Below are 25603 nucleotides of genomic sequence, written 5' to 3'. Positions count from 1 at the left end.
AATGGGAGCAATCCCCAAGGGGACAGCTGTCCTTGACAAAGAAGAGAACCGTTCTCTCAACCACAAGTGATTTAGATGAATAGAAAGAAGAATGTCCAGAGAATTAATACTGTTTTTTATGGAAAGACTGTTATGAATTCTTATTTTTTGGAGGATTTAAAAATGACATGAAGGTATTCCCAACCTGAATGAGAGTTGTGCTCCAGTACTATTGTACTGGAATTTGGGGGAGTGGTACAAGAATAGTACTTACAACTGGATCATTAGGTGTGTGGACCAGAGTTTGGGAGTATTCATGCTGTCTTCCGTCCCCACACCAATGGGGTGGGCACTGCCTCAGACATCACAAAAGATAGAACAGACATTAAAGTAACAACATTGTACAAAGAGCCAAGTATTGTACGCATTCTGCTTTTAGCACCATGGTAAATGCTAGATGTTCAAAGACTAGGTTCCTATTTCAGTTCTCACATAAATTCCATTGTAATAGGAAGGATTTCCCCCTACTACATACCAGTAAGCTGTGTTGCCTTTAATAGCTGTATTCAAAACATCTAGGCAGGTGGACTTTGCATGAAACAATCCATTTATCATATTTTCAAGGAAAGGGTGACTCATTCCTTACTTAGAAGGACAAAGAAGAAGTTGGAAAGAGTAGAAAGAGAATTCAAACTGATCTAGGTTGTGCTGAAACATGCTGGAACAGAAATATACTTACATTCTGGTGGAGACTTGGCATTTAGGATAAAATGTTAACCCCCTGTGGCTGGAAGTGTGCTTTGTGAGATATGCAGATGTTCAAGATGGCCAGGGCAGAAGCATTATGAGTTTCCACTGCCAATGCTCTTTAAATGGTACCATTAATTTAATGAATGCAGAATTCATAGTCCTCATCTTCACTACCCTCGGAAATGTTTCCCCTTTTCTACTTTGTTGCAAAACAATGGATGGCTATGGCCCAGAGCATTAATATTTGATTAGAAGCAGCTGATTTCCTCATTCCTGCTGACCTCTAGGAAACATGGCATGATTCAAAATGGCACCCACAAGGAAGACTGTGTACCCCACATAAGTCTGAGGATGAGTGTGTTAGTCAACATTTCATTGCTGTGATAAATATCTGAGAAAAACAAGTTAAAGGAAGAAAGATTTATTTTGGCTCATGGTTCAATGGTTTCAGTCTATGGTCAGCTGGCTTCACTGCTCTAGGCCTGAGGTGAGGTAGAACAACATGGAAGAATGGCATGGTGGAGACAAATGATCAGCTCATGATAGCCAGGCAGAGATAGAGAAAGGAAGAAGTCAGGAATAAGACAGCGTCCTCAAGGGCAAGATCCCAGCTCCCTCTAGCTGGGTTCTACTTTCTATATTTTCCACCACTTCCTAGTAGTCCATTCATCTATCTATTGATTTACTGATGAAATTAGAGCTCTCACGATCCAATCACTTCCCCCAAAGCCCTACCTGTGAACATTATTGTGCGGGTAAACAAGTTTTTATGATTTAATTATGAGACGTTCCCCAAAATCTCATATGTGAGATTTTATAATACATATAATTCATATACATATAATTCATATAATACAAGAATATTCAGAGGTGAAATGATTGGATTATGAGAACGTTAACCTAATCAGTGCATTAATCCACTGATAGGGAATTAACTGGATGGTAACTATAGGCAGGTAGGGTGTAGCTGCAGAAGATAGGTCACTGTGGACAGGCCTTTGAGATTTATATTTTGTCCCTGGTAAGCAGAGTTTTATCTCTCTGTTTCTCTCTCCCTCCCTCCTTCCTGATTGTTATGTCCTGAGCTGCTTTCCTCTGCCGTGGTATTCTGCTTCACCTTGGGCCCAGAGTTATAGAGTCAGCTTTCTGTGGCATGAGACCTCTGAAACTGTGAGCCAAATAAATTTTTATTACTCTCATTGTTTTCATTTGGGTCTTTTGGTCACAGAGATGAAAAAGCTAAAACACAAGCCTTCAACATATGAGTTTTGGGGACATTCTAGAACCAGACCATAACAATGAGTGTGTTAGACTATTCCTACCGAGAGCTACAATTCATGGCAGGAAGGCCTGTGGTCCAACCTGACCAATCTCCAAGACCATCTGCAGAATGCCTATAACTGCATCATAAAAACATCTGCCAATAGCAGACAGGAAGAAAGTACCAAAAGCATTTTGTGCCTTTGCACATCAGAGCACTTCCTTTATGTTGAGATTATTCTTGATCAGTGGTTTCTAGCCCTGGCTATACATGAGTCATCTGGAAACATTTTTTTTTAAATGCCTGAGCTTCAAACACAGAGTGTGAAATACATTTTTCTGAGAGAGCATTGTCTAGACATATTTTGCAAAATGTTCCCTGGGACCCAAGGAGTCATCAGGGGGGTTGCTTCAGGGTCTCCTACAGGGATGAAAGAGATGGAAGAACACAAATGAGCAAAGCATGGGGTGGGGACAAAAAATAGGCAGAGACATAGAAAGACGAGGAGGGGAATCCCAGCCTTCCTCTTTTCTCAATAATTTGTTCATGCTGATTTTAAGCAAAGCGTAGGCCCCGACATAAAATACTTAGCTACAATGGTCAGGAGCTTTTTCAGAAACCTAATCCTTTAATCCTTTCGAGAACCTAATGAAGTAGGAGATAAGAGGCAAAGATGGCAAGTTACAGGGCTAGACTACAACTGGGACTTCTAGCCCCAAGTCCTTCTCAATTTTCATGGTTTTCTACAAGAAAGCTATGGAGATCAAGAAAAAAAAAATGGCCAAAAGGAAGTTTCAGTCCTCTATTATCAATGATCCTCAGATCAATTCAGAAGGCACCTGAGTTCCTGGTGACATGGGTGAAATAGGAGTCAGGGTATGAGGGCTGGGTAGGCACCAACCATCCATGGTGCTTGAAGAAGCTTCCAGCCCAGGGTCCTGGTTCTATTTGCCTGTCCTCTTCAGGCCTCTAACCCTTCCCACTTTCTTCCTTTTCCTTCTACCTTTCCTTTCTCATCAAAGAGCACCACTCCCTCCACTAGGAAGCTGGCAGTCCCTGACACCATTCCTCCTACTCTCCTCTGAGTTCTGCTGTGCATTTGAGGGGCTGTAGCATGGAGTATGGCTACAGACCTTTTTCATTCCCCTGAGATCAGGGAGGATGTATGGGGTGAAGCTAAAGCAGATGATGTAATTGCAGATGTAAAATAAGATCTAGAAGAATTTTCTTCTCTTTTGGTACTAGGGCTTGAACCCAGTGAAGATTTACCATTGAGCTACATCCCACACCCTTTCATTTTGAGATAGGGTCTTGTTAAGTTTCTTAGGGCCTCACTAAGTTGCTGAAGCTGGTCTCAAACTTGCAAACCTCCTGCTTCATCCTCCAAGTTGCTGGGATTATAGGTGTATGCCATCATGGCCGGTGGTTTTTTTCTTAATTGCTGTATTTCAGGGTCTGTAACAGTGCTTGGCACATGGTAGATGCTCAGTAAATATTTATGAGAGAAATGAATGAACAACTCCTGTATATAAGTGCCTAGTAAGTACTATACACAATGCTAGATGCTTATATCATGTCATTTCTTGTTAGCTATTAAAATATCTCATTCATGTTCAATCTGGAGGCAGGAGCCTTGAGAGCCAGAGAATGTACGTTGTTAATTATATGATCTTGAGCTGTTTACTTAATCTCTTTGAGTTTTAGTTTCTCCATCTGAAAAAAAAATAAGGATGGTAATTTTTGCCTCTTGGTGTGGATGTGAGGAATAAGTGAGTTAATATGTCTAAATTACTCACTCCTGTGCCTGGTCATGAGAAAATACATAGTATAAGAAGAAGAGGAGAGCCAGGTGCGGTGATGAATGCTTGTAATCCCAGCGACTCCAGAGGCTGAGACAGGATTATCGTGAGTTCAAAAGCAGCCTCGGCAATGGCAAGGTGCTAAGCAACTCAGTGAGACCCTGTCTCTAAATAAAATACAAAGTAGGGCTGGGGATGTGGCTCAGTGGTTGAGTGCTCCTGAGTTCAATCCCTGGTACCCCCCCCCACCAAAAAAAAAAGAAGAAGGAGGAGGAGGAGGAATATAAGAAAAGAGGAGGAGAAGAATAGGAGATAAAAGAAGCATCTTGGGGATGGCGTGTGGGGGGTGGGGGCAACGGTTGCCTAATAAAAACATTTAAAGCTATCCACAACTCAAAACAGTACTCCTATTTCTATCACCATCGTTTTGGTTTTTTTCCTGGGGATTGAACCCAGAGATGCTTTGCCACTGAGCTACATCCCCAGCCCTTTTATTTTTTATTTTTTTATTTTGTGGCAGGGTCTTGCTAAGTTACTGAGGGCCTTGCTAAATTTCCCAGGCTGACCTCAAATTTGTTATCCTTCTTCTGTAGCCTCCTGAGTTGCTGGGATTACAGGTATGCATCACCACACCTGACCTTGTCATCATTTTCAAAACAACAGAAATTTTATAGTATTTGTGGGGCATGGTGGCACACACCTGTAATCCCAGCAAGTCTGAAGGCTGAGGCAGGAGGATCATAAATTCAAGACTAAACTCAGCAACTAAGCAAAGCCCTAAGAAACTTAGCAATACCCTGTCTCAAAATTAAAAATAAATAAAAAGTGATGGGGATGTGGTTCAGTGGTTATGAAACCCCTAGGTTCAATCTTTAGTACCCCAAAAAAATTATATGGTAACTGACTCCAAAGACAGTGAAGTGGATGAAATGCTGGACAAGTAATTAAGAAGAATGACATTAAAAGTGACCAATGAATTTTTGAAAAAGTTACAAATAAACAGCTGAATGTATTAAGGAAGAATATGCAGGATATGGAAGAGCAATTCAATATAGAGAGAGATTCTGAACAAGAACCAAGCAAAAATTTTGGAAATGAAAATTCAAATAAAAACCTAATTTGGAATCATCACTAATAGATCAGATCAAGCAGAAAAAAAGATATCAGGACTTGAAGACAAGGTTAATAAATTATCATATTCAGACTGTAAAAATGAAAAAATAAAGGCTGGGGTTGTAGCTCAGATGTATGCATGCATATATAATTTAGAGACATACATATATAATTTAGAGACAGGGCCTCATTGAGTTGTTTAGGGCCTCACTAAGTTGCTGAGACTGACTTTGAACTCATGGTCCTCCTGCTTCAGCCTCCCAAGCCACTGGAATTATAGGCATGTGTCCACTACGCCCCAGCATTATCCCTGACATTTCCATCAAGAGCACAGAGGAAATCTTTATCACAGACCCATGGTACTTTTGGGGACCACCTATGGAACAAAGGACTTGTTTTTTGTTTTGCAAATGAGAAAATAGATCCAGAAAGACTGAGTGACTTATCTAAAGTCAGACTGCTAGATTTTAAAGGAAAGGTACTCTCCCATTTACCCTCCTCGGCCATTTACTTTTTTAGGATTAAAATTAGTTATACTTGAAATTACTTGAAATTGGTGACTGCACATGAGCTAGGTTGGGACTTCTTGGTTTGGCTAGAGATTTTATTCTCCCAGCCTCAGACCCACTGGGACATCTGTGAGTATTCTCTCGGAAGCTGAAATGTTAAAGATGGATCAGCTTTCAAAATTCTTCATTGAATCATTCTTTTTCCTGAGTAAACTAAAGCATATTTTTGACCTTAGGAAAAAAACCCTTTGAAATATTTGCTTGATGTCATCCAGTGTCACCAGATTTTGCAGTTGCTTTCAGTGACTTGCTGAATGACCCCCTTTTCAGTTTTAATTAGACTCAGCTACAATGGAATAAAAATAACATGAGGGAGCTGGGGATGTAGTCCAATGGTGGAGTGCCTGCTTAGCTTGGCCAGGCCCTGAGTTCAATCGCTGGCACACTACAACACACACACACACACACACACACACACACACTCACACACACACACACGGTTAAATCAAATAGAAGTCTGGAATTGGACAAATGAGGGTGGTACAGTGGTTCTGCTCCACAAAGTCTTCAGGGGCCTAAAGCTCAGGCATTTACCAGCTCACAACTTCCTGCCCCAGAAGGTTAGGTTGTCCTTGACCTTGTGATCCAAGAGGGTGGCAGCAGCTCTAGTCATCATTTTTGCATTTGAGAAAGCACTGTGGCTAAACAGACAAAGATGGGCAAAGGGAGCATGCCAACTAACTTTCAAGTGAAATTCCACGGCCACCACACTCCTCTTCAGCCACATCAGCTGCAAAGAATGCTGGGGAAAGTATTTGCTCTCAATAGGCCTATACCTACATAAAAATAGGGGATGCTGGAAGAAAAGGAAAATCATCCAGTGGAGGAAGGAGCAGTTCCTGACAGAGCATCCAAGAACACAGCTAGTTGTTTTTATGGCGCACTCACCATCTGAGGCCTATTAGGAAGCTCAGGTCTAAGGACAAGGTGGTCAGCCATCACCTCCTTCCTCCATTCCTCTCACTCAGATACCTTCCTGTTCCTATCTCAAGTGTAAAGCAGACAGGTCAGAGACGAATGGGTCTTTCTAAAGCATTGCACTGATGCCTGGAGCCTACTGCAACTGGACTCAGAGGCTCAGAACCTTTCTGTGCCTGAGTACTGAATCCTGGCCACGGTTTATTCCAAAAAGAGCACAGAATTTCTTTCTTTCTCCCTTCAACTCTGCCTATTTAGGAGCAATCAAATGGAGTCAGAGAATTCAGGACAGTTTTCTTTGGGACAGATGGTGATAGCCCAAAGTCTTCTCCTTGGAGTAGACTGTGAAGGCCATTCCACTAACTATTCCACTGCCCCACACAGCCTTCCTGAGGCTGAACTATGCTGTCCTCCCCACACTCTTAGGGAGCCCTGACTAACCAATGGGAAAGGGCAAGACACGGAGAGTAATACTTTCATGACCTCCTGTGTGATTCAAGTCTTAGGTTGCTTTCCTGGGAGGGGTGAGGAGTTTGCCCTGAGTTGCCTCATCCTCCTAGTGAATAATAGTGCAGTGTTGTTAAGTGTCATGTGCTTAAAAGGATGTCAATGCCCGCAGAGAAGCTCACCCGAGCTTGAATATCTTGAAGAAGTTGAGTCACTATACACATATGAAATATGTACATTAGGAGAGAAGAATACAGGGATAGATAGCTAGAGTTTAAAGTTCTAGATATTCTTTCTTTATAAAAGAAATAGACATTTATAAGGAATGTGAATAATAATGTGTCACTAAATGGGTTAGTAATCTAGACCATTTGTATACCTGAGATGTGAGATGACTTAAGGTCATCATACCCAGGAAAAAAGATCTTTTTTTTTTTTTTTTTAAATTTATGGTGCTGGGTATTGAACCCAGGGCCTTGTACATGCAAGGCAAGAGCTCTACTACTGAGCCATGTTCCAGCCCCCAAAAGTATCTCTTGTTTTCCATAGTATTACTCTGCTCTTACCTATTGCATATCATGTGCACGTTCCACACAAATATGGGATGAAATGCGTAGTCATATCTGTGTTTCCGAAAAAGCTACAAGTTAATAAACTATTATTAGATAATTTGTATAACTATCTACAGCTGATAATTTTATTAAGGTAAATTGCATGCAGGAAATCCACAGACATAAGTGTGAGTTTTAAAAATGTATATGCCCATTAATCCTTATTTCTATCAAGACAGAACACTTCCGACACCTCATGAACTTCTCTCAAGCCTCAGGTCAGTCCTTCCCTTTACCTCCCTCTTACCTCACAACCACTGTTCTTAGTTCTGTCACTATCAGATTAGTTCTGCCATTTCCGAAACCTCATCCAAATGCAATCATAAGGTGTGTACTCTTCTGTGTTTGGCTTTTTTCTTTTTACTCAACACAACATTTTGAGATTAATTTATGTGCTTACATATATTAGTAATGTCTTTCTGTTTGCTGCTGGGTAGTATCTTATTGTATGAATAACCGTAGTTTCTTAATCCAGTCTCCTGTTGAAGGGTTGTTTTCTTTTCTTTTTTTTTTTTTTAAAGAGAGAGTGAGAGAGGAGAGTGAGAGAGAGAGAGAGAGAATTTTTAATATTTATTTTTTAGTTCTCGGGGGACACAACATCTTTGTTGGTATGTGGTGCTTGAGGATCGAACCCGGGCTTCACGCATGCGAGGTGAGCGCGCTACCGCTTGAGCCACATCCCCAGCCCTGAAGGGTTGTTTTCATTTGGGGAAATTAAGTTTCTTATAGTAAATTATAACTAGTAAAAATAAACTATAAATTTATATGTAAAGTTTCTACAAACATTTGTGTGCAAGACTTTGTATGAACAAATGCTGTCATTTCTCCTAGGCATATGGGTATAAGATCAGAGTATTTATACCTGTTTATAAGTCAAAGTACTTTTTTCCTCAGAAATATTTGTATTGACATACAATTCACATACCATACAGATTGCCTACTTGAAGTTTTCAATTTAATTCTTTTTAGTATATCATATAATCATTTAACTATTAAAACAATCAATTTTACAACATTTGCATCAAGTCAAAAAGAAACTCCTTGTCTTATTATCCCTAATTTTCCTGTTACTGCCGTACCCCAGCCCTAGGCAACCATTAGTTAACTTTGCTTCTGTGAACTTGCCTATTCCACACACTTCATATAAATGAAATCATGCAATATGTGGTTTTTTGTGATGATTTCTTTTACTTTGTCTAATGTCTTCAAGTTTTATCTATGTTGTTGTTGGTTCCTTATTAATTGCTAAATAATTGCCTGTTATATGAATATACCACATTCTCTTTATCCATCCATCAGTTGATGGACATTTGGTTTATTTCTACTCTCGGCTATTATGAATCATGCGTCTATGAACATTCATGCACAAGATTTAGTGTAGACAAATTTTTCATATCTCCTGGGTATAAATCTAAGTGTAGAATTGCTGAGTCATATGGTAACTATGTTTAACTTTTTGAAGAACTGCCAAACCATTTTCCAAAGTTAAGGCTTCATTTTACATTTTTACCAGTTGATAGGTGAGGGTTTCAATTTCTTCAAATCCTCACCAATACTTACTTTTGTCTGTCCTTATTTTAGTCAACCTATGATGGGGTGTGAAGTGGTACCTCATTGTGGATTTGATTTGCATTTCTTTGGTGACAATGATGTTAAATATCTCTCATCTGCCTATTGGTTACTTATATATTTTCTTTGGAGAAAAGTCTATTCATATTGTTTACCCATTTTTAAATTTGGTTTTCTCTTTTTATGATTGAGTTGTAGGAATTGTTTATATATTCTAGACAAAAATCCATTATCAGACATGTTCTTTGCAAATATTTTCTCCCAATCAGTTGACTCTGTTTTCACTCTCCTCATGGTGCCCACTGAAGCACCAAAGTTTTTAATTTTGATGAAGCCCAATTTATCTATTTTCTTTGTGCTTTTGAGATCATATCTAAGTCAGGTGTAAATTTAACTTTCTAAAGAAACTAGCAGGTGTATGTGTGAGTTGTTTAGCACAGAAACATGCCCAATAGAGATAAATACTCTTGACTGAAGCTCAGATGCAGCAAACATAAAATTTGAACCTTGCTTTGGATGGATACTGGGTTGAGTGAGGAATTTGTGCAAGAAGGTAATAGCATGAAACAACAACAACAAAATAACTCTCCCAGAATGAATCCATGCAGTATTTAAAAGTTGTTAAATACCAATTGCAATCAAATGAAGAAAATGGGTTTAGTCTGAGATGCATGTTTACAATTTAGAAATTAGTTGTCCCTTCCTGGTTGGTTATTATTGCTCCATTTTATATTAAAAAATATTCTTGGAATCTGTTTTCCTATGTGTAAAATGGGGAACTTGATCCTGCCTCACCTACCTCACAGAATCTTTGTGGGAAGCAAATGAGAGAATGCATAGAAGAGCATCTGTTGGCTGGGTGTATCGGTGCATCTGTGTAATCCCTATGGCTTGGAAGAACTTGAGGCAGGAGGATCCTGAGTTCAAAGTCAGCCACTGCAACTTAATGAGGCCCTAAGCAACTCAGCAAGATCTTGTCTCAAAATAAAATACAAAAAGTGTTGGTTATGTGTCCCTGAGTTCAAATCCTGGTACAAATGAAGGAGGAGGAGGAGGAGGAAGAGGGGGAGGAGGAGGGGGGGAGGAGGAGGAAGGGTGTTGGGGCATTTGGCAGGGGGTGTTGCAAGCATTCAGTCCATAGCAAACATTTTACATGTGTCATGCATGATTTTACACGTATTAACTAATTTACCTACTTAAGAAATCAGTACTGTCACTATCATTCCCATTTTGCAGATAAAGAAATTAAGGTCTGGACAGACTTATCTCCCAGAGGATACACAGCTGTAAATGGCATACATAACTGGGATCTGGAAGTGGGTGGAACTGGCTTAGGCTGAGCTGTTACTATCACGCCATCTGCTTCTCTAAGATGATGTCATTTCTCCTCCTAGCATCCCCACTTTGCAGTAACTCCCTCCACCTTTGTTAATCGTGGGAGGGTTGCTATATTCACACCCTCTGGAGTATTATCCACTAGACATAACAGAAGAAAGCTGAAAGTTTGCCTAAAATCTTAATGATTTCCCATTTTGGTCCTCTCAGAGGTTTGTAGTGAGATTAGTGAGTCAGGCGTATTCTTTGTGCACACCATGACAACCTTTGTGCCTATAGGACAATCAGAACCACCAGCATGATGGAAAAGACTCCATGGGCCCCTGCACATGGCTGTCTTTCCTCCATATGGCTGTCTTTCCCAGGATACTTAGTGTCATGTCCGACTGAGGTGGGAAATGCCTCTTGGCATGGAATGCTAACAAAGGAGCATTCCTACATCCGAGGACTTGTCATTGACTCAAATCTCTTTGTCCTCACTGCCTGGACAGTTTGGCCTTGCTCTTTAGTAACTTCTCTACTGCCTCAGGATTGCCTCTTTTTCTGAAATGTGATGTATGACTGAGTTCAAGAGGCACCTTACATGACTGGGTGGGGCAGGTAAGACAGACACAGTAGCTTTTTTTTTTAATCTAAAAATTACCAGGGAATACTAAGTAACACCTGTAAATTGACTTAAATAAGCACAGTTTTTAAGCAAAATGATCACAGTAAACTAAAAAAAAAAAAAAATTACATGTTCCTATTACTGAGGTTTCAAAGCAGGAACCGTGGTATTCAACTCAAGAAAAACCAACTGAGAAAACCACCTGTGCTTCTATCTTTAGCTTTCTATAGAACAATCAGATGCAGAAGTTAGAGCTTTAAAGATCACATCAGTAGGGATCAGCCAAGTCTATCTCCAGCATTGACTAAACAGACAGGAAATTACCTATTGTATCTACATGGAACCAATAAAACAAGAACCTCCTGTGCACTTGGAGAAAGCAACCAAAATCAAGTAACCCATCTAGACCAGTTTTCTGATGGTAAATAAAATAGATTAACCTGGGGAATCTCAAAATTTTCTCTAGTTAAAATAGTCATGATTCTATAGGATGTCTAAGGTAAGCTCTAGCCACCAGTGATCAACTACCTGCAACTTCCCAAAGCCTGCAATGTATGTCCATGGGTGTCCTGGATGTCCCCCAGGATGGCAGAAAGGTGATTTCAGAAGCCGCTAGGTAACACCTCTCTTTAGGGAGAGATTCACCCTAAGCCTCAGTGGGCACAAATCTACAGAAATCATTACTTTCACTGGCTCATAAATATCCCTAATGTTTTCTCTTTCCCTTAAAATGAAGAACCAAGTCATCTGAAAAATTAGAAACTAATAAAAACACTCAGAGACTTGCTTTTTTGTTTTTACGTTCCAAGAGATCTGAAGAGAAAGTGGAATTTAAATTGACCAACTTTTAAAAATTATTGACAAATTTATTAAATGAGTCAAGATAACTCTGTACTCTAAAAGTTGAATAGTCATACATTAAATTGCACAACTTAACACTGTGTTATGTTGTTCTTACCTTATGTGGTTCTTTTCTATTGTACATTAACCTGACTCCAATTAAATCTGTTGTTTGTTATCATGAAATTAAACTATAATCTTTTCTTCAAGAGTTGACAGTTCCAAATATGGCTTTTTATTCAAAGAATTCATTCTTACCATTGCCAAAATGCCTCTCCTTCATTCAAATGAATCAGCTCCTTTAATTAGCAGGGAATAATCTGTAATTAATTAACTAAAAGATTTGGGTTGTCATCAAAGCACCTTATTGGGTAACATGGTAAGTGAGAAGACTGTCATAAAGAAAATCATTTTACAGATCAGCCATCTCAGGAAGGGAGTATAGAGTCCATGAAAAAGCACCAGTTCTGGGACGGAAATTACCAATTTTCCTATTTATTAATCATATGTCTTGGGCAAATATCTTCATGCCTTGGGGCCTGAGCTTCCTTAACCATGAAGTGGTGGTGCTAACCTGCTATGCCTCATTTGAAGGTTTGTTCTTGGGACCGAATGGAATCATGGATGTGAAAACAATTTGTGAAATGCCAAAAAAACATTCGACTGCAAGCTATAATTATTCAGCAGCAGTTGGGTTTCTTTGGGAGACAAGAAAAGAAGTCTGTGTTTTGCATTCGGTCCTCAGACAACTTGCAATGCTGCTGAGAGGAACCGCCTCAGCACCCCCTCTTCATTCCGGCAACCCCATGGGGGGCTCCTCAGTCACGCACCACGAACCAGCTGGATCTCACAGCATTTCCTCTTTTCACCACAATATCTGCCACAGGGACTCCCTGGAGATGTGACAAGCATACCAAACCCCATCAATGAGAAATCAGGGGACTTTTTGTGAAGTTATATTTGAGCCTAAAAGCCTATGGGTTTCAATTAAAGTCAGAGTTGGAAATAAATAAAAGGTTGCCTTAGAGATTTTCACTAGGATTCCAGCAGAGGGAGACAGGGCTGCACTTTTCCACTGGAAATGCAATTTAATTTAAAAGTTGACATTACGAGGAAACAAGCTTCCTTTCTTCCATATCAGATGATAGTAGCCATATTTTAAATATCTCCTGGTTGAGAAAGCACATGGCTAAAGGCCATGACAAATCCAGCAGGACTTCCAAAACAGGTTTGCATGTTGTTGATCATAAACACACTAGGACTTTGAAAACAGCAGCACATGTTACATGTTCGGCCTACAGACAATGCTTTGTACCTGTGATGGGTTCCACTCGTGATTGACTAGTCATCCACCCTGTCTTCTTCCTGATCAGAGCAAGTTTTGCTCTACATCTGCCTCATTCCTGGTCTAGAGTGAGATCCTGATTAGCACAGGCCAATCGGAGCACATTTCCCCCTGGTAAAGGTAGGGAGATGACTTGTGACCTTACTAGACCCAGTCAGACTGAGGGGAAGGGCTTGTCTTCCATGCTGTGGGAAGAGGTTTTCCCTTCCTCTCCCACTGGATATAAATGAGGAAATGGTTACTGTTAGCAGCCATATTGCAAAATGGCCGGAGGGGAAAAGAGAATACATGGAAGAAGGAAGAAAGGAAAGAGCCTGTGCTTTTTTTATGACACCACTGACTCACTATACAGAGATTCTGAAGACAGGGTGAATCTGAATTCAGAGTTACATGTTCTGTAGCCGGAAATTCTTGTTGTATGAGAGAATATGTTTCTGTTTAAGACAGTTTGAGTGGAGTTCCTTGGGACAGCCTCTATTTTATTTTTACAGATAAAAGTATCTTGCAGATACAGCACCTGCATGCATGGATGGTCCCCCTTCCATTTCCCTGACTACCCAGTGTTGTCAGTCCTGCTACTTTTCACTTTAAACTACCTGTTGTTTCTCATGGCTCACTTGTTGAGGATGAGGTTCATATCATTTCTGTGGTGTTCTGTTTCATTGACACAGCCCTCTACGAATAGTTACTATTTACGCATCATCCTAGATGGAACTATAATTCAGAAGGATTGTTTCCAAGTGAAGAGGTTATAGTACAGAAAGTCAATACTTACCCTGAATCACCCAAGATGCCCATGGTAGTGCTGGAAATACCATGTCCTTCATAAATGCTCCTCTCTTTTCTAGTTCTAGCCTGATGGAGGGGGAAAAATCAAGTCATTTAAGATAGCAAGTCATGGAAGTTTCTGTAAATAGAAATCTTTGATTCTGTCTTCCTTCTCTCCTCAGGTGGACTATATCAGTTTTTCCTTCATTGCTAGTTCACATTTAAAACCTCTAATTAACTTACTCTAGAAACCACTTTCTTTTTTTGGGGGGGTACTGGGAATTGAACCCACGGGTGTTTTTCCACTGAGCCACATCCCCAGTCCTTGTTATTTTTGAGACAAGGTCTTGCTAAGTTTCTTAGGGCCTCACTAAGTTGCTGAGCCTGGCCTCAAACTTGTAATCTTCCTGTCTCGGCCTCCTGAATTGCTGGGATTACAGGCATACACCACTGTGCCCAGATAGGAGATCACATTTTATTTTTAAAATACAGTTTTACATGGTAGTTTGGTTCATCCTACAAAATCATACATGCATGCAATTTGATTACTGTTCCCATCCTCCCTTTTCTCTCCTGTCCACCCTCCCCTCCCCTGTTCTCCTCTAGTCTGCTAGACTTTCTTTTGTAGAGACCACATTTTTAAAGCCACTTTGGGCTCTCCGTGGAAAGAGCTGCAAAATCAAGGATTAGGGGTTGACTCATAGAAAGTAGACCACAGTGCCCAATTTGCCAACAAGGATTTTGGCCAAGTGTTTAATGAATTACTCAAAGAATCACTAGATAATTAGTTTCAGGATTCATAAAAGATCTATTATTTGACCACAATTATGTGAAATAATGAATCATAAACAAATCAAAATTTCATCCAATAGTAGACAATCTTGTGCTGGATGCTGTGTGTAATGAAAAGACAAATAAGACACAATGATGATATTTACATTGTGCTTCGACAAAGAGGCTTGTGTATGCGAAACAGAAGCCAACCGTTTTAAGCAGCAGTAAATCGAACGCTAAAGTTATGTGGTACATAGTAAGTAAGTGCCATCATTACACCAAGGAAGGGCTATTGTGTCAGGAGAGCTTGTTTTGTAGAGGAGGAGCTTCACATGATGCTAAGATTTGGACAGACTTTTCAAGGTGAGAAAAATTAGAGTAATTATGGTATGATATTTTAAAAATAAGATCAATGCTAATCAGAAACAGTTTTTATTTAGACTTTGTTGAATTTTTTCTGAAATATATTAAGTAACACACGGACATTCATCTCCTATATTTTGTTTATTTATTTACTTATGTATTTATGGTTCATTATAGACATACAGAATATTGGAGTTCATAATTACGCAAGCATGGAATATAATTTGCTCCAATTCAGTTCCTAATTCTTCCCCTTTCTCTCCCCTCCTCCCTCCCCTGTTCCCTTTTCTTTACTGGTCTTTCTTCTATTTATTTACAGTTTTTTTATATTGTAAATAATCCATCTTTAATCTTGAGATTTTTTTGCATTTTCTTTTTTAAATTTTTATTTGTTTTAATTAGTTACATATGACAGTAGAATGCACTTATATACTTTGATATATCATACATAGATGGGATATAATTTCTCATTTTTTGGAGTATACATATTGTAGGATCACATTGGTCATACAGTCACATACATACATACAGTAATAATGTCTGTTTCATTCTACTATCTTTCTTATCCCCACATCCCCTGCCTTCCCCTCCTTTCATTCCCTCTACCTAATCATCTAAGGTAACGCTATTCTTTTTTTTTTTTTTTTGCATTACAATTCTTAATACACATATATACCACAATTTTTGTATCTCTGTATATAAAGTATATTGACACCCAATTCAAATCTTCATTCATGTACTTTGTATAATGATGTCCATCACATTCCACCATCCTTGCTAATCCCCTGCCCGCTCCTTTTCCCTCCCACCCACCTTTCCTCTCTAGAATTCATCTATTCCTCCCATGATCTCCCTCCCAATCCCACTATAAGTCAGCCTCCTTATATCAGAGAAAACATTCGGTATTTGTTTTTTTGGGGGGGGGATTGGCTGACTTCACTTAGCACTATCTTCTCCAACGCCATCCATTTACCTGCAAATGCCATGGTCTTGTTCTTTTTTAATGCTGAGTAAAATTCCATTGTATGTATATGCCACATTTTTTTATCCATTCATCCACTGAAGGACATCTAGTTTGGCTCCACAGTTTAGCTATTGTGAATTGTGCTGCTTATTTACAGTTTTATTAAACAAAAATAAAATGAATAAAAGGAAATAAAAGCTGTGAGCATTTGATAGGTCTATTTATTCATTCACTAAACATTTATTGAGCAACTACTATAAGTCAGGTAAGGTTCTAAGTGGTAAGCAAAACAGATATGCCTTACTGACCATTAACATCTTGATCGGGGAGGCCAACAACAAAGTAGTAGTTTGAAAGGCTTCAAAGGAGAAGAAGACATTGAGAGAGAGAGAATTTTTTTTTAAATATTTATTTTTTAGTTTTCGGCGGACACATATCTTTGTTTGTATGTGGTGCTGAGGATCGAACCTGGGCTGCACGCATGCCAGGCGAGCGCACTACCGCTTGAGCCACATCCCCAGCCCAGGAGAAGAAGACATTGAATATCTACAAGGTTCACTTATGTAGGGGTCATTTGGGAAGCCTTCTCCAAAAAGGCAATGCTTGTAGAGACCTAAAGCGTGAGCAGAACCAGCCCTGCAAAGTGGGGAGTGAAACTCCAGGCAAGGCCAGAGGGGTTTGAGGTCTTAGGGTATATATGTAGAATAGATAGCAAGACATAGATACAGATCCTATATGTTCTGCATAGCCTATTTTAGTGTGCGGTTGCTAGGGCTGCCAATCAGCAGTGTGCAGGGCAGGCCTCTAGGCTGCCATTCTTGGTAAGGAGTTGGTGCCGTAGTCTTGAGGCAGAAATCCTTCTTCAAGAACCTCAGTTTTGCTCTAAAGGGCTTTCAAGTGATTAGATGAGGCCACCTGCATCATCAGGGGTAATCTTTACATGAAGCAACTGATCGTAGATGTTAACCACATCTACAAAACACTTTCATAGCAAAACCTAGATTAGGACCTGATTAAATAACTGGGTACAATGGCCTGCCACCTGGCATGTGAAACTACTGCATCAGGAATAGTAAGATGGGCAAGAAAACCAGATACATTTGGGAAGCTTGGCAGAGGTCTTGGAAGCTAAGGTAGAGTTTAGCTTTAATTCAAAGCAACCACAGAAGTATATCAGCAGGAGCGGAGGGCACAGTCACCTTATGGCCAAAAATCTATTTTTCAAGCTGAGCATGGTGGCACGGGCCTGTAAGTCCCAGCAGGTGAGAGGCTTGCTTTAGCCTGGAGATTGAAGACCAGCCTGGGCAATGTAGTGAGTCCCTGTTTAAAACAAACAGAAACTGTATTTTAATTTTCTCAGTAGACACTCAGTGGATCAAAAAAAAAAAAAAAAATAGCATAGGGAGTGTGTCAGTCACAGTCTGGTCAAAAGGCAAAAACAACACCAGCAATTTGAACAGGGAACATTGAAATATGAGTTGTTAACTAGAATAAGGAGCTGACCTGTAAGGGACTGCAGAGGACCCTGAGGTATGCAAAGGTAGCTACCGCAGGGAGCCTTTCTAGGGCTGAGGAACAAACAGAGAAGGAACTTCGGAACTTGGAGGAAGTCCTGTAAGGTCTGAGACCCAGATTCTAACAAGAATGTGGCTCCTGCAGGAACAAGCTGCCCAACACTGGGAAGAAGAAAGAACTCCCTGGGAGCTGCTTGCTGGAACCCCAAGAACCCCAACCTCTTTGGGGAAAAGGAAGCCATTGCACATGGGCTCTTTATCCCCCCTTTAAAAAATTAAAACAGTGAGAAGAAAATTCTCCTTTCTCTCTGCCAGCCTGGCAAACTCTGACTTTCACCCTCTATAGGAAGAGCCTGGCACCACGTTGGCTGACTAAGGAAAACATGGTTTACAGAGTCAGCTCTAGTATCACAAAGTAGGGCCAAGAAAAGTGGGCGTGGATGGAGAGCAAATAAGCTGATAACTGGCAGAGTCAAGGGTAGACTTGGGATGGGGGGACAGGTAAGAAAGTATTTGTGGCAGAGCACGGTAGCACACACCTATAATCCCAGCAGCTCAGGAGTCTGAGGCAGGAGGATCTTGAGTTCAAAGCTAGCCTCAGCAAAAGTGAGGCACTGAGCAACTCAGTGAGACCCTTTCTCTAAATAAAATACAAAATAGGGCTCAATGGTAGAGTGCCCCTGAGTTCAATCCCCAGTACTCAAAAAAAAAAAAAAAAAGAAAAAAAAGCTATTGTATGTGTGTGTTAATCCTGGAGATTGCTAATAACCAAGCAGTATTAGAGAAAAAAAATAATAGTATGCAATATGTAACCTTACATTTGTTATTTATATTGTGATTGATGATGTCATTCCTACTCTCATGGGAAAATCTAATTAAATGATCATCTCACACTCACACAAAAAGAAGCTAATGTGGTTGTCAAGGGAGGAATTGATGGGGTCAGGATGAGAGTTAATCAGTGCAATTGAAGACATAAGCTCATTGAAATTATTTATTGGACATAAGTACTCAGAAATTTGTTATTTTGCCTCCTTCATCATTCATTAAAAGATAAGTTGAAAATAAGAAAATTCTGTGGTAGGACTCAGGCTCTTAACTTCCACAAATAATTTCAAACATGATATCTTAGTGGCAGTATAATTAACTCATTTATTCATTTATTTCATTCACTATGAAATCAAGAAAAATTAATTAAATGGAATGATAGCTCTTGTTAATGGATAAGAAGTTTCAATATTGTTAAAGTTTCAATGCTTTCTGTAGATTCAATCCAATCCCAATCACAATTTCAGCAAGTTATATTATGAATATTGACAAACTGATTCTTAAATTTATATAAAAAGGGGAAATGCAGGGTGGGGTTGTGGCTCAGGGTCAGAGCACTTGCCTCGCGCAGGTGAGGCACTAGGTTGAATCCTCAGTACCACATAAAAATAAATAAACAAAAATAAAGATATTATGTCCATGTATAAATAAAAGATATTAAAAACAACAACAACAACAAAAAAGTGGGGGGGGGGAATGCCTAGCCAATGCAACACTGAAGAACAAAGTTGTAGAACTGACACTACCCAACCTCAAGTCTTACAATGAAGCTATGAGAGCCCACACAGTGTAATACTGGGTAGCAGAAGTAGATCAATGGAACGGCATAGAGATCTTAGAAATAAACTTAGAAATTTCTCTTTAACAAAGGAACAAAGGCAATTTTAATACAAAAAGTTTATTTCTTTTTTCAACAGTGTTGGAACAACCAGATACCCACATGCCCACGTGCAAACCTAAAATCTATGCGCTTTTAGTCATGCAGCAGATATTTATTGATTTCCACCAAGCTGGTGGTGGTGCTTATAATGAAAAAAAAAGTGCAGATAAAATTAAGGCTCTGTTATCAAAAGGTCTTAGTCTAATGGACTATTGATCCTTGGCACTGTAGTTGTGATTGGAGCAGTCTTAGACACTAGGCTTGATGTGTTCAGACAAGGCTTAGACTTTAAAAAGCTAATAGAAGCTAATTGCATCTTCTCCTTCATCTGTATTTCCCATCCACCATGAAAATTTCAGTACAGATGGTGATCAGTCTCCAAATAGCCTCACATCATCATCATATTCAATAACTTGAGTTAAATAAGTTAAGTGCTTTCAGTGTGACACTGGCTGGTTTATGGGAAGGGGTGACAGGGAAATGATAAAGAGAGTACATTACAGATGGGCATTAAAGGACCTAGAAATCACGGAGTCTGACCTGACTTAAAATAGCAGAGATGGAACAGGGGTGGCTACTTTGGAAGCACACTATAAGTACCACAGCCTTGCCTGATATGCATGGTCTAACTAACATTTTGTCCTCTCTTCATTTAATTTGGAGGTTCTCACTGACCTGAGAATTTAGCTTCAGACATGAAACGAGGCAAAGGGAACAAAAACCAAGCAAAGGAGATTTATAGGAACAGAATCTAGGATTCAAGTCACTGCTGCCTGATCAGGAAGGAAAACAAAATTGGAGAATTTTTCAGATTGATGATTGTGCCCCCAAACCTATTCTCCTTTATTTCATAGTGATAGAGTTTTAGACAGGCAGCAGGTGACTTTAGAAACTGCATTTCTTAGACCCTTCATAGTTAAGAGTGGCCATGAGGTCAAATTCTTGCCAATGAGTGTGAATAGAAGTGGTGAGTGTAGCTCCTGTATCCCTTGCTTAAGGAAATTGCTTGCCTTTTATTTCTGCTCTTTCCTTCCCATGGCCTGTGCTGCAGCTGTGGTGGCAGCCAGCTCTAACTATTTACATAAGAATCGTGCCCTAAGAAGGGACAAGATGGAAAGAACTTCACCCTGGAGCAGGTATCTCTATTAGCCTGGACTACTTACCCATGAAAATGAAAAATAAACAATGTTCTATCTTATTTGTTGATCTTTGTTGTGATAGTTTGCATCTTAAATATCTCCCAGATACCAAATATCTCAAGTATTTGTCCATGTATTAAAGGCTGGGTTCTCAGCACATGGCTCTATTGGGAGGTGGCAGAACTCTTAAGGGTTGAGGTCTAGTGGGAGGTTTAGATAGATGGAGATGTGACCTTGAAGGGAATTGTGGAAACTAGTTTCTTTCTTTCTCTTTTGCTTCCTAACCATGAAGGGAGTGGTTTTGCTCCAACATGTTCTTCCACCATGATGTATCATGAGAGGCCCAAAGTAACGGGGAAAACTGATCATGGACTGAACCCTTTAAAACTCTAAGCCAAAATGAACTGTGTTCCCTTTACAAGTTGATTATCTCAAGTATTTATTAGGATAATGGAAATCTAGCACAAATGCCTTGATTATAGCAGCAGCTTAAATTATATGCTAGTCATTTCGGTGATGCAGCCGCTTCAGGAATGACTCCTCTGGTCATTGTTTCATCAAATCCCTTTGTTTTTCTCTAACTCATTCCTAATTCCCTGCCTGGGAAGGTTCAGTCCAATGCTGAGAGACCATGTTTAAAAACTAAGTTCAGAGTCAGAAAAAAAACACGGGTGTGAAAACAGTTCATGGGCACCTGGGGCCGTTGTCTGGGAGCAGGTGGAGTGTGGTATCTGAAGTTAACTCTATCAGTCATTATGTCTTGTGTGTCATGTTCTGCTGGTTGGGAGGGCTAGAAGGGACACTCAAAGGCCATGCAAAAGTCAGTTAGAGTCAATAATTGCCTGGTCTTTCCTCCACGGAAGGAGGGTTGTTTTTAAAATTTTTTTTAGCTGTAGATGGACACAATATCTTTCTTTCTTTCCTTCTTTCTTCTTTCCTTCTTTCCTTCTTTTTTTAGCTGTAGATGGACACAATATCCTTCCTTCCTTCCTTCCCTCCCTCCCTCCCTCCCTCCCTCCCTCAGGATGGAACTAAGGGCCTCACACATGCGAGCAAAGTGCTCAACCACTGAGCCAAACCCCAGCCCCCAACCGAAGGAATTTTTACCCTGCATACCCCGCATTGGTGAGGGGAAGGCCATGATGGGTGAAGAATAAAAAGTGAGAAGACAGAAGAAACTGCTACACTGAGCAAAGGAAAGAGAGAGTTGGGTCAAAATGCCTTGTTTTAAAAATTGGTCTGGCCTGGGCGTGGTGGCACATGCCTGTAATCCCAGTGGCTCAAGAGGCTGAGGCAGAAGGATTACAAGTTTGAGGCCAGACTCAGCAATTTAGCAAGGTTCTTAGCAACTTAATAAGACTCCATCTCAAGGTAAAAATCTCTCCGACCCCAACAGTAAGTCCCTCCTCCGGAATTCCCTCCTACCACACTTCCCCAACCAATGGGAACTCTCCAGGAGTCCTGTAGCAGGCCAAGGTGGACAGCAGGAGTCCAATATCCATATGAATGCAGATCTTAACATAATCATATCATCTCAATGGCTTGCTGGCGTCACCTTTCAACCAAAAATGCCATGCATCATAGTACTTGGCTGTGGCTCTTAGCACTTGCCCTCAAGCCTCTGCCTGGGAGCTTCCTGGTGGAAGAAGCAGCCTTGTTGCAAAGGCTTTATTAGCCTGTCCTCCCATTGGTCTAACTCAAACCTGCTGAGCCAGCTCTGCTAAGAGAGGGCAGGAAATGCATGTTTGAGGCTTTCTGAATTTGCTCCCTTTAGTCATGCCCAGGTTTCTGGCCCCTGGAGATAGTCCAGATCCTCTAAACAAGAAAGAGAGGCATTTTCCAATCTGGTATCAAAGGTTCATTCATGTCCCCTACCCCCCAACTTAAGGCCTTATTGTCCTGGACTTTTCAATGTGCTTAGCCCCAGAATATCTCCTCTTTGCCACTTGGTTCTCCAGATCAGCAAATCACGACAAAGAAGTATCTAACCATGCTGAGTTACACAGAGTCTGGAGACAACACATGCTCTGCCTTTATTTCTATGTGTTGGATTATTTTCAACATCTATGTATCGGCAGTGCTGTTGAAGGATGATTTATACACCAGGATATAAACAAGACTCTCATAGACCTACAAAAGGCACTGATATGGTTTGACTCTGGAATGCCCCCTGAAAGCTCATATGTTGAAGGCTTGGCCCAATGCAGAAAGGTTCAGAGGTAGGACTTTAGGAAATGATTAGTTCACTCACGAGGGTTCTAACCTTATTTGTGGATTAATCATTAATGGCTTCATAATTTGAATGGACTGCTGGGAGGTGGTAGAAACTATAGGAGGAGGGACCTAGTTGAAGGGAGTATTTCCGTGGCTGTGTGCCTTCTGGATTATAACTTGTGCCTGGCCTCTTACCACCTCCCTCTGCCCTGTTTCCAGGCTGCTATGAGATAGCACTCTGCTCCACCATGCTCTCTTTTCCATGATTCTCTGCCTCACTGTGGGCCCTTAGCAATGAAATCAGTCAACCAAAACCTCTGAAACCATGAGCCAAAATAAACCTTTCTTCCTTTTAAGTTGTTCATCTCAGGTATTTTGTAACAATGATGAAAAGACGATTAACATATGAATAGACATCAAAGATTTATTTAACTCAATTAGTGAGGGGACCAATAAGATGCTACAAGTAGTTCAAATGAGAATTTGATTTACAGAGATTTATATTTTCTGCCAGACAAAAACAATAATTTGTATAGCTCTAGACAGGAAAGATATTCATCAGTATCAGTTTTCTACATGTTATCAGTTTTCTACCTTTACAGAATTATAAAATAGCCTAGTCAAAGACAATCAGAGACACACATCCTATAAAATCAGATAATCCCCTGGGGATTCACTGGACAGGGCTCAGCATTCTATTGAAAGGACACTCAGTAATCTCATTTGCCCACTCAACGTATGACAGTTTTTCCTGACCAGTTTCATTTTCATTGTGACTGATTATATATCATTTCAAAGAAAGGTTATTCTTGATTTAAAAAAAAGGCTGGTCTCTTTAGATTTGGCTGATTACTTTCATAAATTCATGAGAGTATTATTTACCATGGAGACCTCTTTCAGTTTGTTTTGTAAAATCTAGAACCATAGGTATTTGAACAATTCCAAATTAGCTTCTGTCTAGAAGTTACCATAAGGAATCCTAGACTGGACTTTTAAAAGCATTTATCACTTGCTATTTACTGAGACTAAGAAACCAAGCCCAAGAAACTCCACCTGTACCTGTACATTGGGTGAATTATTTTCTTCTTGAGGCTTAAAAAGTTACCCCAAGGTGACTGGGATGTAGCTCAGTGTTAGAGTACATACCTTGCATGTGTGAGGCCCTGAATTTAATCTCAGTACCAGGTTAAAAGTCATTACCCCAAGAACTTGCCAGGAAGCGATAAGCCTGGACCCTATAAATTGGCCCCAGGATCAATTTTCTAGGGAGGACTTTGCAGACATTGATTTCATAAGTACATCTAAACTTTGTTCCTTAAAATGGCTTGCCACATTAGTTAAGTGAACATCAGTCTCAAATAAGACATTCCAGGGCAAGGCCTTGATTGCATAATTGATTCTTCCACTTATATCCTGGCACAAAAGAAGACAGATTTTTACTGAACCTAAGCAAACAATTATACTGCCATGAAATGTAAATGGATGGAATGTTTCTGAACTTGAAGGAGGGGAATTATATCAGTGGGAATCACATATCATTTTAAAATGCTTCATCATGGTTTACAAAAGCAGAATTTTAAAAATTATTGTTAATTACAGATAGCATAAGAAGGAAGAAAAAAATTCTTACATATCTAGGAAATAGGAATCTAAAACAAATTGATGATAATCCAAACAATCTAGATAAAATTCCCTCATCAATTACATAAGCCTATGTAATTATTCGTCTATTTTTTGTTGCTGTAACAAAATGCCTGAGTAATGTAAAAAGAAAAGAGGTTTATTTAGCTCATAGTTTTTGAAGCTAAGCATCCATGATCAGCTGTCTTCACTGTTTCAGCCTCTGGTGAAGGTCTGATCACATGGAAGTCAGGCAGATGGTATCTTGGGAGTATATCAAGAGGGAGAGAGCAGTCATACAAAGAGACAGGAATCAAGGCCCAGCATGCTGGAGCATGCCTGTAAGCCCAGCAGCTCGGGAGTCTGAGACAGAAGGATTGTGGGTTCAAAGCCAGCCTCAGGAAAAGTGAGGCGTTAAGCCACTCAGTGAGACCCTGTCTCTAAATAAAATACAAAATAGAGCTGAGGAGGTGGTTCAGTGGTTGAGTGCCCCTGAGTTCAATCCCTAGTACCAAAAAAAAAAAAAAAAAAAAAAAGAAAGAAAAGAAGAGAGAGAGAGAGAGAGAGAGAGAGAGAGAGAATGAATCAGGGGCCAGGCTTGCTCTTTTCATAACAACTCCCTCACTAATAGGGTCCCTTTAATTCCTTTTGAAAGCAGAACCTCCATATGAACTAATTACTTTGCACTAGGCCCCACCTCTTAAGAGTTCCACCACTCAGCACCACCATGCTGGGAACTGAACTTCCAGGACACGAACCACTGGGGAACATGTTCAAACCGTATCCAAAGCACAACAATTAATTCTTGTTCTGCTGGATCTTGGGTTAGTAGTTTTGTGAAACTGTCTGCTTTTCAACTACAGAGTTCTGGGAATCGTGACTCAAGTCTGCCAATACAGACTCAAAGTTCAGCTTTGAAGAGGCAGTGGTCTGGAGTACAGAGTACAGTCCTCTCCCGCAAGGCTCTGAGACTGTCCTTTGATGAAGACACAAACTCAGGCCTACAGATTAGAGCAGAGTCTTTGAGCAAGCATCAAAGGAAAAGAAAACCTATCTGTAGCTAACACAGACTTGATGGCTACAGTTCATTTATTACTGGCATTTTTCAAATGTGAAAAGTACAATGAGGTTTGCAGTAAGAATAATGCAACTGACAAGGAAATTTAGTTCTTTCTGTGCAGAACAAGGATTTTAAAAACTCTGCTCACCCTCCCAATATCTACAGAGATGACCTGCCCAGGTGCTGATCAATGTCTGAGGTCCTAGGGATTCAGCCACAAGAAGGAGTGGGGGCCGGGAGCTGTCCAAATCCAGCCCTCAGCAAAGCAAATAGTAATGGCTGGAAGCTTAAAATAGATCTGGGGAGGAGCTATTAACATGGCATATGAAGCAGTTC

Source organism: Spermophilus citellus (genome assembly GCF_964194105.1).
Source record: "Spermophilus citellus genome assembly, chromosome: 5".
Lineage (NCBI taxonomy): Eukaryota > Metazoa > Chordata > Mammalia > Rodentia > Sciuridae > Spermophilus > Spermophilus citellus.
The sequence above is the reverse complement of the archived record's forward strand: the minus strand, read 5'-3'. Positions refer to the sequence as shown.